A 13769-nucleotide genomic window follows, 5' to 3' on the forward strand; every position below is an offset into this window, starting at 1 on the left:
AAGGTCAAGCACACGGGAGCCCCCCTTCTTTGGTCCTGGGTCTTCAGCATAGTCTAGGGCAGGCGTCCTCCCGCATGCACGTGGGGGTAACTGCTGGTCCACAAGGCCCTTCACGCCCGAGCCAGTGTGTGTAGGAGCCAGGCGTCCTGACTCCCTAGGGCTCTTTCTGCAGTAGCACAACCTCTCACTGAGGCTTCCAGGAGGGAAGCCCGAGTGCAGAGGAGAACAGGGGCCAGGGGCTGTGGTGTGGGAGCCAGGAGCCTGGATTTCCTAGAAGAAATGGTGAGAACAGTGTCTGTGTTTCCTACCAGCGAAAAGTGCTTCCTGGAAAGGCAGCTGGGGACGGGCGATGAGCAGTGTCTGTCCTCCTGGAAGGCTCCCCCCACACCTAGCGGTGCCGTGAACCCCACGGGCTCTGCCTTCACTTAGTGACCGGTGCCTCTCCCAGGGACCGATGGCTGCCCGTTGGCATATGGAAATGGCCGGTGCTTCTGGGCAGGTGGCTAGCGGCTGGGGAAGGCATCTCATCCTTCATCTCTGGAAAAGGAGGCAAAGGAGCGAGAAAAAACCCGGCAAAGTCAGAGGGGCTGGGAGAATCCTCTGGATCACTTGGCTTAAACGCAATGGCACAGAGGGAGGTCTACGGAAAGAGAGCGTTCCTCTTGAGATGTCGCTGAGGGCCATGGGCGAGGTGAGTGAAGGCAGGACGACTCTAGGTTCAGGCCTCAGTGGGCAGGTGCCTGCTTGCTCTCTTGTTGGCAGTCTTTTTTTTTTTTTTTTTTTTGTCAGGCAGAGTGGACAGTGAGAGAGAGAGACAGAGAGAAAGGTCTTCCTTTGCTGTTGGTTCACCCTCTAATGGTGGCCGCAGCTGGCGCACCGCGCTGATCCGATGGCAGGAGCCAGGTGCTTCTCCTGGTCTCCCATGGGGTGCAGGGCCCAAGCACTTGTGCCATCTCTTGCTGCTTTCCTAGGCACATTAGCAGGGAGCTGGATCAGAAATGGAGCAGCCAGAACATGAACCTGCACCCATATGGGATGCCGGCACTGCAGGCGGTGGCTTTACCTGCCATGCCACAGCACCAGCCCTAGCCAAATAATTGTTAAAAAGGATTTATGTATTTATTTGAAAGGCAGAGTAGACAGGGGAGGCAAGAGAGAGAGAGAGAAAGAGAGAGAGAGAGAGAGAGAGAGAGACAGAGAGAGAGGTCTTCCATCCGCTGGTTCACTCCCCAGATGCCTGCAATGCCCAAAGCTGTGCTTATCGAAAGCCAGGATCCAGGAACTTCTTCCGGGTCTCCCACGTGGGTGCAGAGGCCCAAGGACTTGAGCTATCTTGTGCTGCTTTCCCAAGCCATCGCAGAGCGCTGGATAGGAAGTGGAGCAGCCGGCACTTGAACTGGCGCCCAAATGGGATGCTTTACCTGCTACGCCTCAGAGCTGGCCCAGAGAAAGAAAATCTTGTATCTCCCGCTTTACTCCCCAATGGCCACAATGGCCAGGGCTGGACCAAGCAGAAGCTAGTATCTAGGAACTCCAACTGGGCTTCCCACATGGGTGGCGGGGCCTAAACACTAAGGCCATCTTCCGTTGCCTTCCCGGGTGCATTAGCAGGGAGCTGGATCAGAAGTGGAGCAGCTGGGACTCACTTGTCATATGGGACCCCTTCATCTCAGGTGGCCGTTTTATCTGCTGAGCCACAGGTGGGCCCATGGCTAAGTGCTTTAATCAGGGGGTCGGAGGTCCACAAACAAAAGACATGAGGGGATTTCATTGTTGCTTTCAAATGTCACTGTGGCAGGGACCAGCCTCATCACCCTGGTGCACCTGTTTGCGTGGGTGGCATGTTTGTGCTGGCATTGAGGCATGAAGAAAACATGACATTTATAACATTTACAATACAGGTGTGTATTCTGCCTTAAGGAATCTATAGGAGAGACTCATTGGCTTAACCTGAACTTGTGTTAAATACATCAGCCCATGATTACAGCACCAGGTGACATGGTGAAGGTTGGCTGGGGAGGCAAGGATGCTGTATTTCCTAGGTAACCACTCTGTGTCCAGACACTGGCAGCCATCATGGAAATTCACAAGGTTGCCAACGTCATTAACTTAACATAGGGTAAGGATGAGCAGAGTGCCAGGATCCGACCTAATCTCCCTGTGTGTGGTTTTAGAATATCCTTTGAAGCCAGGAGCAATTTTGATAACAGGAGATTGGACAAAGGGAGTCATCCTATCTGTAAGAACAGAGGCAAAGCTCAACACCCTGCCCCCTAGAGGAGACCGTGAACACTGCAAGAGAAGGGGGTGCTGGGTTCAGGGCGGGTTTTTCTCTCTTGTGTAATCCTGTTGTAAACCATCCCTAGCCAAATGTTTACCATCCTCTAGAGAACTGCAACCTTGAACTGTGCTCGGGGAAGGTTTCCACTTTTATTTTTGTCCTGTAAAATCTTAAACGCTCTGGTTGAACAGAATGCACTTGAAATACCCCATCCTTCTCAAAGTTCAGATCGCGGGGTTGTGTTTGGAAACTCTCAGGAAAGTCTTGCCTGTCTGGAGAAGACAGGACCAGAGGTTTTTGTTTAGAAAGAACTCATGGGAAGGCTGAGGGGATGGCTGATTAAACTCTTCCACCTGATCAGGAGACGACGCTTAAGTCATAGCCGTACCTGCACCCCCACTGTGTGCCGGGCATTGTGCTAAAGGCTTCATATACCCTGTTTTACATAATCCTTGGGAAGAATCCAGCGATTATTTAGGCAAAGAGGCGGTCAAAGAATCTCCTACTTTGGAAATTTTTCAACTTCTCAGCCCAAAGGGCAGGATTTAAACCACGCGCTGGAGTGAGGTGAGTACGTGGATCTCATCTTCACTCTTTTCAGTGGAGGAACTCATCTGATTCAATGGAAAGGTCACTGGAACCCATCTGGGTTGGGTATAAAAACAGAACATTCTATGCCTCCCAGCCTAGGAAAAGGATCAATGGGCTTTCAAGGACTGGCCAAGCCTTCAGTGACCTCTTGAACAGTATCTGCGATGAGTCCACCACGCCTGGAAGTATGGGTGCTGATGCGTTGCTGCTGCTGTACCCAATTTACGGATGCTCTTGGATTGGCAGCACAGACTGAGATCTAATGCCTTCACCTGACCGGCTGGGAAATGCACTAACGGAGCCTTCTCGAGCTTCCCCTGTTGAATTCTGTGACCTTCCCAGCCAGGCTTCCTGGAAGCCTTTTGGATGTCTTTCTGTGACCCCAAAAGGTGTTCTCCAAGTTCTTAAAGCAGCACTACAGGAAGATATCAAAGGAGCTTCTGCAGCCCCCTAGCGGGTCCCAGAGTTCGGACTCTGGAGCAGGGGGAGGAAGCTCTAGATTTGGGAAAGCCGCGGCACCGGAAGCTAAGACAACAAGCACAGCGCACAGCCGCCTTTGACATTTCATGGCTCAGGAGAAGGGCTTCCATTCTTCCGTGCACTGGGGATAAAATGCAGGGCTTTTATGGAGAGTGGTGCGGATGGGGATGGCGATGAGTTTCTGCGCCTGGGACAAATGCATAATACATTTGGGGCATTGCCAATACAATGACAATAAACGTGGTCACATCTGAGACTTTGTCTGCTTTAAAGGATCAAGCTTGGATTACAATGAGAATAGATCAGGTATCCGGAGAGTCAGGACAGCACATCCCCTAACGGTGAAGTGGGCGAGGTGGGCCTGGATTAGAGCAAGGTTGCCGGGCAGGGCAGGCTGCCTCCCTCCCCGTGCGGCTCACCATCTGCCACCTCTCAGCACACACTCCGGCATTTAACCAATTTCCCCTTGCACTCCTTTAAAACAAAGCTTAATATATTCACATCTGGTGCTTTTCCTGCCCTTGTGGAAGCTTAACTTTGGCGTTCGTTTTCCAAACCTGTTCTGTGATTGCTTTGTGTCGCTTTGGAAGACCTTCTGCAGCGGGGATTTGTATCTCGCTTTGATTGCGTGGCGATCGTGTTTGTCAGCGACAGGAGAAGGAGATCTGAAGTCTGTGTTCACCCCTCGTCTGTGGGAATCAGCTCCGGCTGGAGGTCAAAATCCACTGGGCGAGGTTTTTAAAGCACAGTTGCCGAGTGCTGCCCCAGGCCCTGGCACGGAGCTGGGTGTTGAGGCTGAAATCTGCACAGGTGATTCTGATGTGCAGCCAACGATGGTTAGCAACTTAGCAAAAATCTTCCCGGAAATCGTCATTGTGGAGGCAGGCATTTGGTGTAGCAGTTAAGAAGTCACCTGGGAATCCCGCATCCCATGATAGATGTCTGTGTTCCAGTCCGGGGCTCCGCTCTCAACTCCAGCTCTCTTATCAAATGCAGACCCTGGGAGGCAGCAGTGATGGCTCAAGTTTGAGTCCCTGCCACCCATGTGGGAGACCCAGACTGTGTCCGCAGTTCCCAGCCTCGGCCTGCCTTCGTCCTGGCTGTCGTGGGCATTTGGGGAGTGAACCAGATGGAAGATTTCTCTCTTTCTCGCTCTCTGACAGTCGCTTTGCTTTTCAAATAAATAACAAATAAGTAAATTAAAAAAAAAAAAACACAAAGTAGAGGGCTTAGACAACAGAAGCGTATTGTCTGACGGTTATGGAGGCGATACAGGAAGCCCACAAAGTACTCAGAATGTGGGGAGTCAGGAGAACTTCAGAAAGTTTGTGGACAATGGAATGAAGAGTTTATTTTGTGCGAAACATTCTGAAATCCAGACTTATGAGAGGCCTTCTAGAACTTCATGGAAATATGTACTGTGAGAAAACTGCCTGGATTTCAAAACATTTTGCTCCACAATAAACTCTCTTTTCATTCCATGTGCAGTGAAGTTTTTGAAGTTGCCTCACAACTGGATTTATTGTCTACACAGCAAGGGAATGGCCCAGTAGCATCAGTGTTCAAAGCGCTTGCATGGGGACTCTCATTCGCAGCCATATGTGTGGGGGTGGGGGACCGCAGTAAACGAACAAGTAAATAAATGTAAATATTTTCAGTTTATTTATTTGAGAAGCAAAGAGAGAGAAATCTCCCAACTATGGTTCACTTCTCAAATGCCCTCAACAGCCGGGGCTGGGGTGGGCTCAAGCCGTGTGTCTGAGCGCAGTCTGGGTCTCCCACATGTGTGGCTGAAACCCAGCTATTTAAGCCATCACCGACTGCCTCTCCATTCTAGGGGAAGAAGAGCCAGGACTTGAACCCAGGCACATGTCTTAGTTGGCACAACCTTAGTTTCCACAACTGTAAAATGGCCATAAAAATATTTTTTGGGTGGGGCTATTGCTGTGGCACAGCAGGTTGGGCCATCGCCTCCCATGTTGGCGCCTATTCAAGTCCTGGCTGGCTCCACTTCCCATCCAGCTAAATGCTAATGAGCCTGGGAAAGCAGCAGGAGATGGCCCAAGTCCTTGGGCCCTTGGACCCCTGTTGGAGACCCGGATGAAGCTCCAGGCTCCTGGCTTTGGTCTGACCCAGCCCTAGCCATTGCAGCGATTTGGGGAGTAGGTTAGCAGATGGAAGATTCCACCTTGCCCCCTCCCCTGCCTCTGTCTCTCTTTGTAACTCGCCTTTCAGATAAATAAATAAATATTTAAAAATATTTTCCCTGCAGGATGAGTGTAAACTTTGGAGCCTGGCACTTAACTGTTGCTGCTCCTGACAGTTACTCTCCTCTTTGGTATTCAGGGCAGAGATCGGGGGATTCCTGTGGAGCCCGAGCACTTCATGGCTCTACATCCTTCTCAGAAACCTGCTCTCACCAAGTGTTGAAGAAAGCACGCTGTTTCAAGACTTCGCCTTTTTTTCTGGTCTGATTTTCCCATTGGATATTTTCCCCTGAGTCTTTTTAAATGGACACAGAATCACTTTAGTCTTAAAAAAAAAAAAAAGATGTATTTATTTGAAAGGCAGAGTTACAGAGAGGCAGAGGCAGAGAGAGAGAGAGAAAGGTCTTCCATCTACTGGTTCACTCCCCACCTGGCCACAACATCTGTAGCTGTGCTGACCTGAAGCCAGCAGCCAGGAGTTTCTTCTGGGTCTCCCACGCGGGTGCAGGGGCCCAAGGGCTTCGTCATCTTCTACTGCTTTTCCAGGCCACAGCAGAGAGCTGGATCGGAAGTGGAGCAGCCAGGACTGCAACTGGCGTCCATATGGAATGGGTGGCACTGCAGGCGGTGGCTTTACCTGCTGAGCCACAGAGCCGGCCCCTCGTTTTACAGCCATTTCTGGTGCGTTGTCTACTTTCAAGCCACACACACAACGGGGCCCCACAGTTCCGTTTAATCACAGGGAGCTTTGGGGCAAGGCTGTCTTCCACCCAGTCCTCTCCGGAAGAGGAGGATCTCAGGTGTCCAGACCAGCCAGGGCGTGGCCTCCCAGCTCCTCTGATCGCAGCCAAACCCTTTCCCGTGGGGGCCTCACGGAGGACAATCAGTTCTCTACTTCCGCCGCCTGCCCCAACTCCACAGCTACCATCTCACCTTTGCTGAGCCCCGGGGCCGCCTCCAGCACACGTGCATCTGTACAAAGCTCCTGGTTTGCGAGAGCTCTCACCAGAGAGGGGTTACAACCTTGAGCGACCCGGTGAGCGGGGCGGCTGGAGCAGCTTGCTTGGATGGGTCCCTTTGCTCTGACCGCGCAGAATCCTGCCCACTCCCACCTCCCCACCCCCACACCGGGAATCAAGGAGGGGGCTCCGCTGATGAACACATTCCCACTCCCGCACCAGCTGACAGTCACAAAGCATCACACGAGACGGTGTCTCTGGATTCTCTGCAAAGAACCTGTCACCTGGTATTGGTCAAATACCCCACCACTCCAGGGTGAAGTGCGTACCCGTTAACGCAGAGCCATTGTGACAACGCCGAGGGACAGATGGGAATTCTGGAAGATGGCAGGAGGGTAGGAGGGGGGTGGGTGCGTGGGGGGAAAAGCCTTCCCAGGAGAGCACTTGGCTGGAATGCTTACAGCGTGGTGAAAATGAACAAAGAGAGTAAAGGCAGGACCCAGCAGTAGCGCAGGAGGGACTGGGAGCCGCGGGTGGGTTTGACGGTACGTGGACGGTGCGTGATCCGTACGTGACCACTGCTTGGGGCGAGGCTAACAGAGCTGTCAGTCACACCAGGAAAGGGAAGTGCGTTCAGCCTGAGACTGTTGGGCTGGAGAGCGGTGAAGCAAGATGGATGAGGTGGTTACAGAGGAGGAAGCGCCCAGGTCCGCGCTATGGAACAACACTTGTCTCTTCCTGTCTGCAGGATGGCGATGACACACTCAAGCGTACTTCTAACGGAAGGGAGGTGACTGTGGGGGGAGGGAGAGAGAGAGAGAGAGAGAGAGAGAGAGAGAGAGAGAGAGGGAGAGAGAAGTCAGAGATTTGGAGATATAATATTTCATAGACAAACCAAAAAGAATGAAATTTGCATTTTGGGAAAATTTAGAGAGGGGACAGAGATGCTTAGTGACTTTAACTACACATGTGGATAATGTATGTGATGATATAAATATAGGGGCCGGCGCTGTGGCACAGTGGGTTAAGCTATAGCCTGCAACACAGGCATCCCACATCAGAGTACAGGTTGGAGGCCTCGCTGCTCCCTGTCCAATCCTGTTACCTACTAATGCGCCCGGAGAGCAGTGGATGATGATCCAAGTCCTTGAGCCCCTGCCACCGATGTGCAAGACCCAGCTGGAGTTCCAGGCTCCTGGCTTCTGCCTCATCCCCACTCTGGCCCTTATCATTTGGGGGAATGAACCAGCTGGTGGAAGATCTCTCTCCCTCTCTCTCCTTCTTTCTCTGTCACTCTGCCTTTCAAACAAAGAAAATACATCTTAGAGCCAGTGCCTATGGGTGCCCATTTGTGTCCTGGCTGCTCCACTTTCAATCCAGCTCTCTGCTATGGCCTGGGAAAGCAGTAGAAGATGGCCCAGGTCCTTGGGCTCCTGCACCTGTGTGGGAGATCCAGAAGAGGCTCCTGGATCCTGGCTTCAGATTGGAGCAGCTCCGGCCATTGTGGCCATCTGGGAAGTGAACCATTGAATGGAAGACCTTTATCTCTGTCTCCCCCCCACCCCCCGCCTCTGTAACTCTGCTTCTCAAATAAATAAAATCTTTTAAAAATACATATTTACATATATACACATATATGTACATCCACATACATGAGGGGATTTCAAAAAGTTCTGGGAAACACAGAGTGCACATTTTACATGAACTTTGTGAAAGCCCTTCACATATATAACAGATATAATACAATAGGCAGGAAATCTTTCTTGTTTGCAATTAACATGATGTGATGACGTGATTACCCAAGGAATGACTGAACACGGTACAAAACTGTCTTATAAGCCCAATAGACCCCAGTCCATCTCAGCTCTGTTAGAAATCTCTTTGCCTTTACCTGCCCAGTGGGGACTGGCACTGTGTCTTGTCTCAGAAGGTTGGGTGGAGGACTAAGAGAAGATATGGGGCTGGTGCTCTGGCATAGCTGATAAAGCCGCCACCTGCAGTGCCACTCATTCTTTATGGACGCCAGTTCAAGTCCCGGCTGCTCTACTTCCGATCTAGCTCTCTGCTATGGCCTGGGAAAGAAGAAGAGAATGGCCCAAGTGCTTGGGCCCCTGCACCCGTGTGGGAGACCCGGAAGAAGCTCCTGGCTCCTGGCTTCAGATCGGCGCAGCTCTAGCCATTACAGCCATTTGGGGAGTGAACCAGTGGATGCTTCACTTCTCTCTCTCTCTCTGCCTCTGCCTCTCTCTGTGTGTAACTCTGACTTTCAAATAAATAAAAAAAATCTTATAAAAAAATCTGGCTGGCACTCAAGCATGTCATGGGTCTCAATTAGGGCACACAGATTCCCTGGAGCCCCCTCAAGTCCTTCTCAGTAACATTCCCATGCACTGCCCTCATGGTCAGAGTCTTAGATCCAGTTCAACACCTAGGCTAATGCGAATACAAAAACATTTGCTGTGAGTAAGCCCTTGAGGAAAAAAAAAAAATCATGTGTTTCCTGGGACATGGGAGAACTTTGCTTCCTGAGCTGCCAGAACTGCACATAGTTTCAACACTGAGTCAGAGCCGAAGGGGTGGCGGTGGGAACCGAGTAAACAGTGCCTTCAGGGACAGCTTGCTTCCGAAGGAGACGCTGACATGCTTGCCACCTGGCTTTGTGTTGGTTGCAGCTTTGAACATCTTCCAAATTTGCACCAAAATGTCTGACCGCAGAAATGTGGGGGCGAGCCATAAAGGTAGTCACATGACTTCTTGGGGTTCCTACCGGGTCTCACGGGCCAAAACTCCCCTGGAGTGCCTCATCTCAGTTCCATCTCCTTGCGACCACACTGGACACAAGGCACCCTCCCTGGCCCTGTGTGTGTTCCTTCACCATGGACCTAGCACTCGGCTTGTTTTGCTGGTGCTTTGAAGACACTCTGGTGAGCATTCGTCCCCACGCTATATCCTTTTTGCTTTGGTTTGCTTGCGTAGTAGGCGGTGTAACGGTCTTCCAAAAAGGTCTATATCCTAACCCCTGGAATCTGTTGAGTGCTATATTGCGTGACAAATGGGAATTTAGGTTGCAGGAGGAATAAGAGTGGCCAAGTAGCTGATGTTAAAATAGATTGTCCTGCATTATCTGGGTGGGCCTTTTGTCCACACAGAGTCCTTAAAAGTAGAAGGAGGCAGAAGAGTGGGTAGAGAAGGGCCCAACCTCCCTTTCTGGGTCAGAGGATGGAGGGAGTGGCCGTGAGCCAAGGTGTGCAGGCAGCTTCTAGAAGCTGGGAAAGGCAAGGCTCCCCTGGAGCCTCCAGCAGGGGTGCAGTCCTGTGGACACCTTGATTTCAGCCCAGTGAAACCCATCTTCTCAGAAGGGTGAGATAATCCTTGTGTTGTTTAAACCACTACATGTGGCCATTTGTAGCAACAGCTGTAGGAAACCAGTGCTATTTGCCCCTAATACAACTGGCCAATGCTGCTACAGTGGTGAAGACCACGGGGCTGCAGACGAGGCTCTGAGGGTCACAGAAGTGCTGGCTGGCACCTTCCTGCCAGGGCCGTCGTAAGCTGAGCGGCTGGCAGAGGTAGTTCCGCCAACAGGGCACGAGTGGCATCCCCGAGGAACCTCCCTGAGCCTTCCACGGCCACCGCCGGCACCCACTGCAGGTCGTCACCGGCTCACTTCCTGTTTGGGTCCTTTATTTACCAGAAGTGTCTCTCCCTTTCTGAGAACAAGGCCACTTGACCACGTAGAGAGAAGACAGTCAGGAAACTCGTACCAAGGTTTCATTTTGAAAATCTGAATGTGACAGCTGTGGTTGGAAACCTCAAAGCCCACGGGGGCTTAGTAATGATGGAGAGGCCCAGCCAGGGTGAAGGTCTCGGTGGTGCACTTGGCCTTCAGACCCGAGCAGTTAAGACAGCTCCTCCAGCCTTCATGTTAAAGGGCGGGCGATCAACAAGGCTGAAATCCTTTTGATCGAAAGCCTGCTGTTGGCTCTGAGTTCCCCTCCTGGAACCTCAGTGCACACAGCCGACATCTTTAGCTCCCCTGAGGTTTATCTGAGATGTTAGATCTCTGCTTTAGGATTACAGACACGCGATGAATTGCGTGAGTTGTTTGTGCGAAGCTGTTCATTACATCAGCCAAGAGATCTGTGGTTAATGGCACAATGGCACTTGTTGTGTGGATGGAGACTTGGCTTCTGCCAGCTCCCTGTTCCCTTTGGACGGTACCTGGAGAAGGAATGGCTCTGGGGGACCGCCTTAGAATGCCATCAGTGATGGTTGATGAAAGTTAGATTTTGGTGCAGGTTGAATCTGAAGTCAAGTCTAAACAGGAGCCTAAATTACAGATCTTAGAGTGAGCGGTAAGGGGATGGAGACCATTAGATAAACCATTATTTTATAGTGTGCTAAGCAATAAATAACAAAGGTGCTCCAAAAGGATCATGGGACGTCAAATTAAAATAGAAGTTGATTTTGGTGCGAAACAATTTGAATACTATGTATATATTTTGTTAATAACACATTTGCCATGGACATTCTGAAGTTCCCTTGTGAAGTTGCCTCCCTACTGTTACTGGTCATGGAGGGGACGGCGGTGCCAGAGCGAGTCTCGTGGGTTCTTCTCCTCAGCTTAGAATAGAAATTAAAAGCCGGGAAACAATTTGCAAAGAGGCAGAAACTTTTATTCGATTGGCTAAGCGCTAGAGAAAGCGTCTGGCCAGAGAGGAGCCCAGGCGGAGTGCCCGAGCAGGACACTGGCTTTGAGGAAGCGTCCCGGGTTTTTAAGGCATTACTATTTGCTCATTGGGTCATCCTATTGGGGGTGCCCGCTGGACAGGGAGTTTCACGTACGTACGTTGATTGGCTTGGGGCTCAAGGAGATAGTGGGGGTCTCCTGGAGACTGTCTGTCTCCTTAGGGGCTCAGCCCCCTCTTCTACTGGCTCTGGGTGGAAGATTGCAACTAACTTGAAGGCATGGTTTAAAACCGCAAGGTCACACAAGATAGCCAGGGTCTCTGGAGCTGGTCCAACTCTCCCCAGGGGCTCAGCCCTTCCCTGCCAGCTCTGAGAAGAAGATTGTACCCACCCCGAAGGTGTGATTTAAGGCTGCAAGGTCACAGATGCAGCACAAGAAGCCGTGAGTGGGGGAGATGCCAGCTGGCCTGGAGACAGGCTTTCCAGCCTCAGCTGGCAGCCTGCTTGTGCAGGACATTCTACCTGTGTCTGAAGGGGCCCACAGCCTCACAGCCCCACTGGCCGCCCTCACCCACCCCCACGCTCTCCCTTCCAATTTCCCTCCTTCTCTCTCTTTCCCCCACTGCTTCTTCTCCCCGCAGCTTCTCCCAAAGCTGCCTGAAGACTGAGGGTGTGTTTGACTTCCTTCTTCCCCTCCCTCGCAGCCCCACTTTGTCGGAGCTCGCTGGATCTTAGTGTCCTCTCGGCTCTAAGTGTGTTATGTTTTCTGCTCCAGGTTCGCCGGGGGTGCTCTACTACTTGGTGACTCCTGAATCCAGTTCCATGAGTCTTTCCCTGCCAAATGTCTGCGGAAGAGAGGAGAGAGGGATCTGCTTCCCTTATGAGCCCTGAGCCCCTCTGGGAACAGCGGGGAGTAGTTCAGGAGGATTGACCAGAAGCCACTGCTGTGTATTCTGCATCATAGCAAAAGAAAGGACACAGCTTCAAAGAAAGGCCTGGAACTTCGGAAACAATCTGTTGCAAGTGGAAGGCGTGTTTTTTTTTTCTTACTGCTGCAGGCAGCTAGGGAGTCACTGGTATTAAGCCGGATGTTCGTCTGCCAGTTTGTTGGAGGCAAAGAACAATGGCTGTTTAATTTGCTTTTTATAGCAAAGCCCATTTGGGAAGAACAAGACAGGAGGATCTCCCCAAGGGCTTCTTTGGCCCGGGTGGGGGCTGGGGAGACTGGTCCATCTGTTCTGCGGAGAGAAGAGCTGCTGAATCAGGAAGCCAGGTGGGCCAGGCCCGTGGGGCTCCGAGCGCGTGGCGCCCTGGCCAGGATGCAGCCGCAGAGCCCAAGGACACGTGGCACGCTCGCTCAGTGCACAGAGCTTTGCTAGGGCTCCTTGCTGGGCAGGACAATGACTTCTGTCTGGGGATTACGGAGACATATGTTCCGTGGCCACTGGAAGTGTCCCTCGTCTAACAAAGCCTCTTTCATGGGGTGCTGCTGTGGGTGGAATGAAAGAGAAGTGTAGCTCACCCCTGCAGGAGACTCAGCACTGAAGAAAAACGGACAGATTTTTTAAGTATCACATATCTTGATGGCTTTTATGGCAGAAAAAACAGGGAACAAAGTATAAACATCCGTGAGTGCTTTGGGTCATTAATACGAATGTTCATCTTTAAACATAATGCATGATTGTAGTTAGAATTCTGTTTTGTAATCAATATTATACAGAATCGTGTAGAGATATAACTATGGGATATAAGCTGAAATTCCTTTTCAGTTTGTGCATCTATTTCTCATCATCTTTCTTTTTCTTGCTGGTTTGATTTTTTTTTATTCAATCTAGAAGTAATTTCTTTCTCTCTCTCTCTCTCTCTCTCTCTCTTTCTTGATTTACTTATTTGGAAGGCAGAAAAACAGATTGACAGAGAGAAAGGGGTCTTCCATCCTCTGATTCACTTCCAAATGGTCCCAATGGATGGGGCTTGGCCAGGTTGAGGCCAGGAGACTCCATCCTGGTCTCCCACATGGATGGCAGGGGTCCAAGTACTTGAGCCATCATCCCCTGCCTTCCCAGGCACATCAGCAAGGAGCTAGATTGGAAGCAGAGCAGCCAGGACTCGAGCCATCGCTTCTATATGGGACACTGGCACTGTAAGCGGTGGTTTAACCAGCCACACTACAATGTTGGCCCCTGCCCCCTTTATCTTTAAACTCATACTGTTTTGTTTTTGTTTTTAATGATAGCTACCAGGCTCAGGACTACTGCAGAGTCTTAAGGCTAACTTTCAGTATATTGTTTGTTTATTTATTTGAAAATTGAAGCGACACAGAAAGAAGGTGCTCCCACCCACTGGTTGGTTCTCCAAATGCCCTCAATCACTGGGATTTAGCTGGGTCTGAAGCCAGGAGCCAGGATCGCAGTCCAGGTCTCTCACCTGGGAAGCTGTGGTCAACGACTCGAGCCATCACTGCTGCCTCCAGGGTCTGCATTAGTAAGACTGAAGTCAGGAGCTGGGGATGGAGCCCAGGCCCTCTGCCGTGGGACGTCCTAACTGCTATGTTAACCACTA

At 51.1% G+C, this 13769-nt stretch overlaps 1 long non-coding RNA gene across 1 annotated transcript; it reads left to right on the top strand.

The window, feature by feature from the left end:
• The first annotated feature begins 9314 nt into the window (after positions 1 to 9314).
• On the top strand, positions 9315 to 12965 carry LOC149127858 (uncharacterized). Its single transcript, XR_016229606.1, has 2 exons — positions 9315 to 9442; positions 11983 to 12965. It is a non-coding gene; the product is annotated as an uncharacterized LOC149127858 (long non-coding RNA).
• Positions 12966 to 13769: the final 804 nt, after the last annotated feature.

This window comes from Oryctolagus cuniculus, chromosome 2 (assembly GCF_051225735.1).
Source record: "Oryctolagus cuniculus isolate XC-2025 breed Fujian yellow rabbit chromosome 2, ASM5122573v1, whole genome shotgun sequence".
Classification (NCBI taxonomy): Eukaryota; Metazoa; Chordata; class Mammalia; order Lagomorpha; family Leporidae; genus Oryctolagus; species Oryctolagus cuniculus.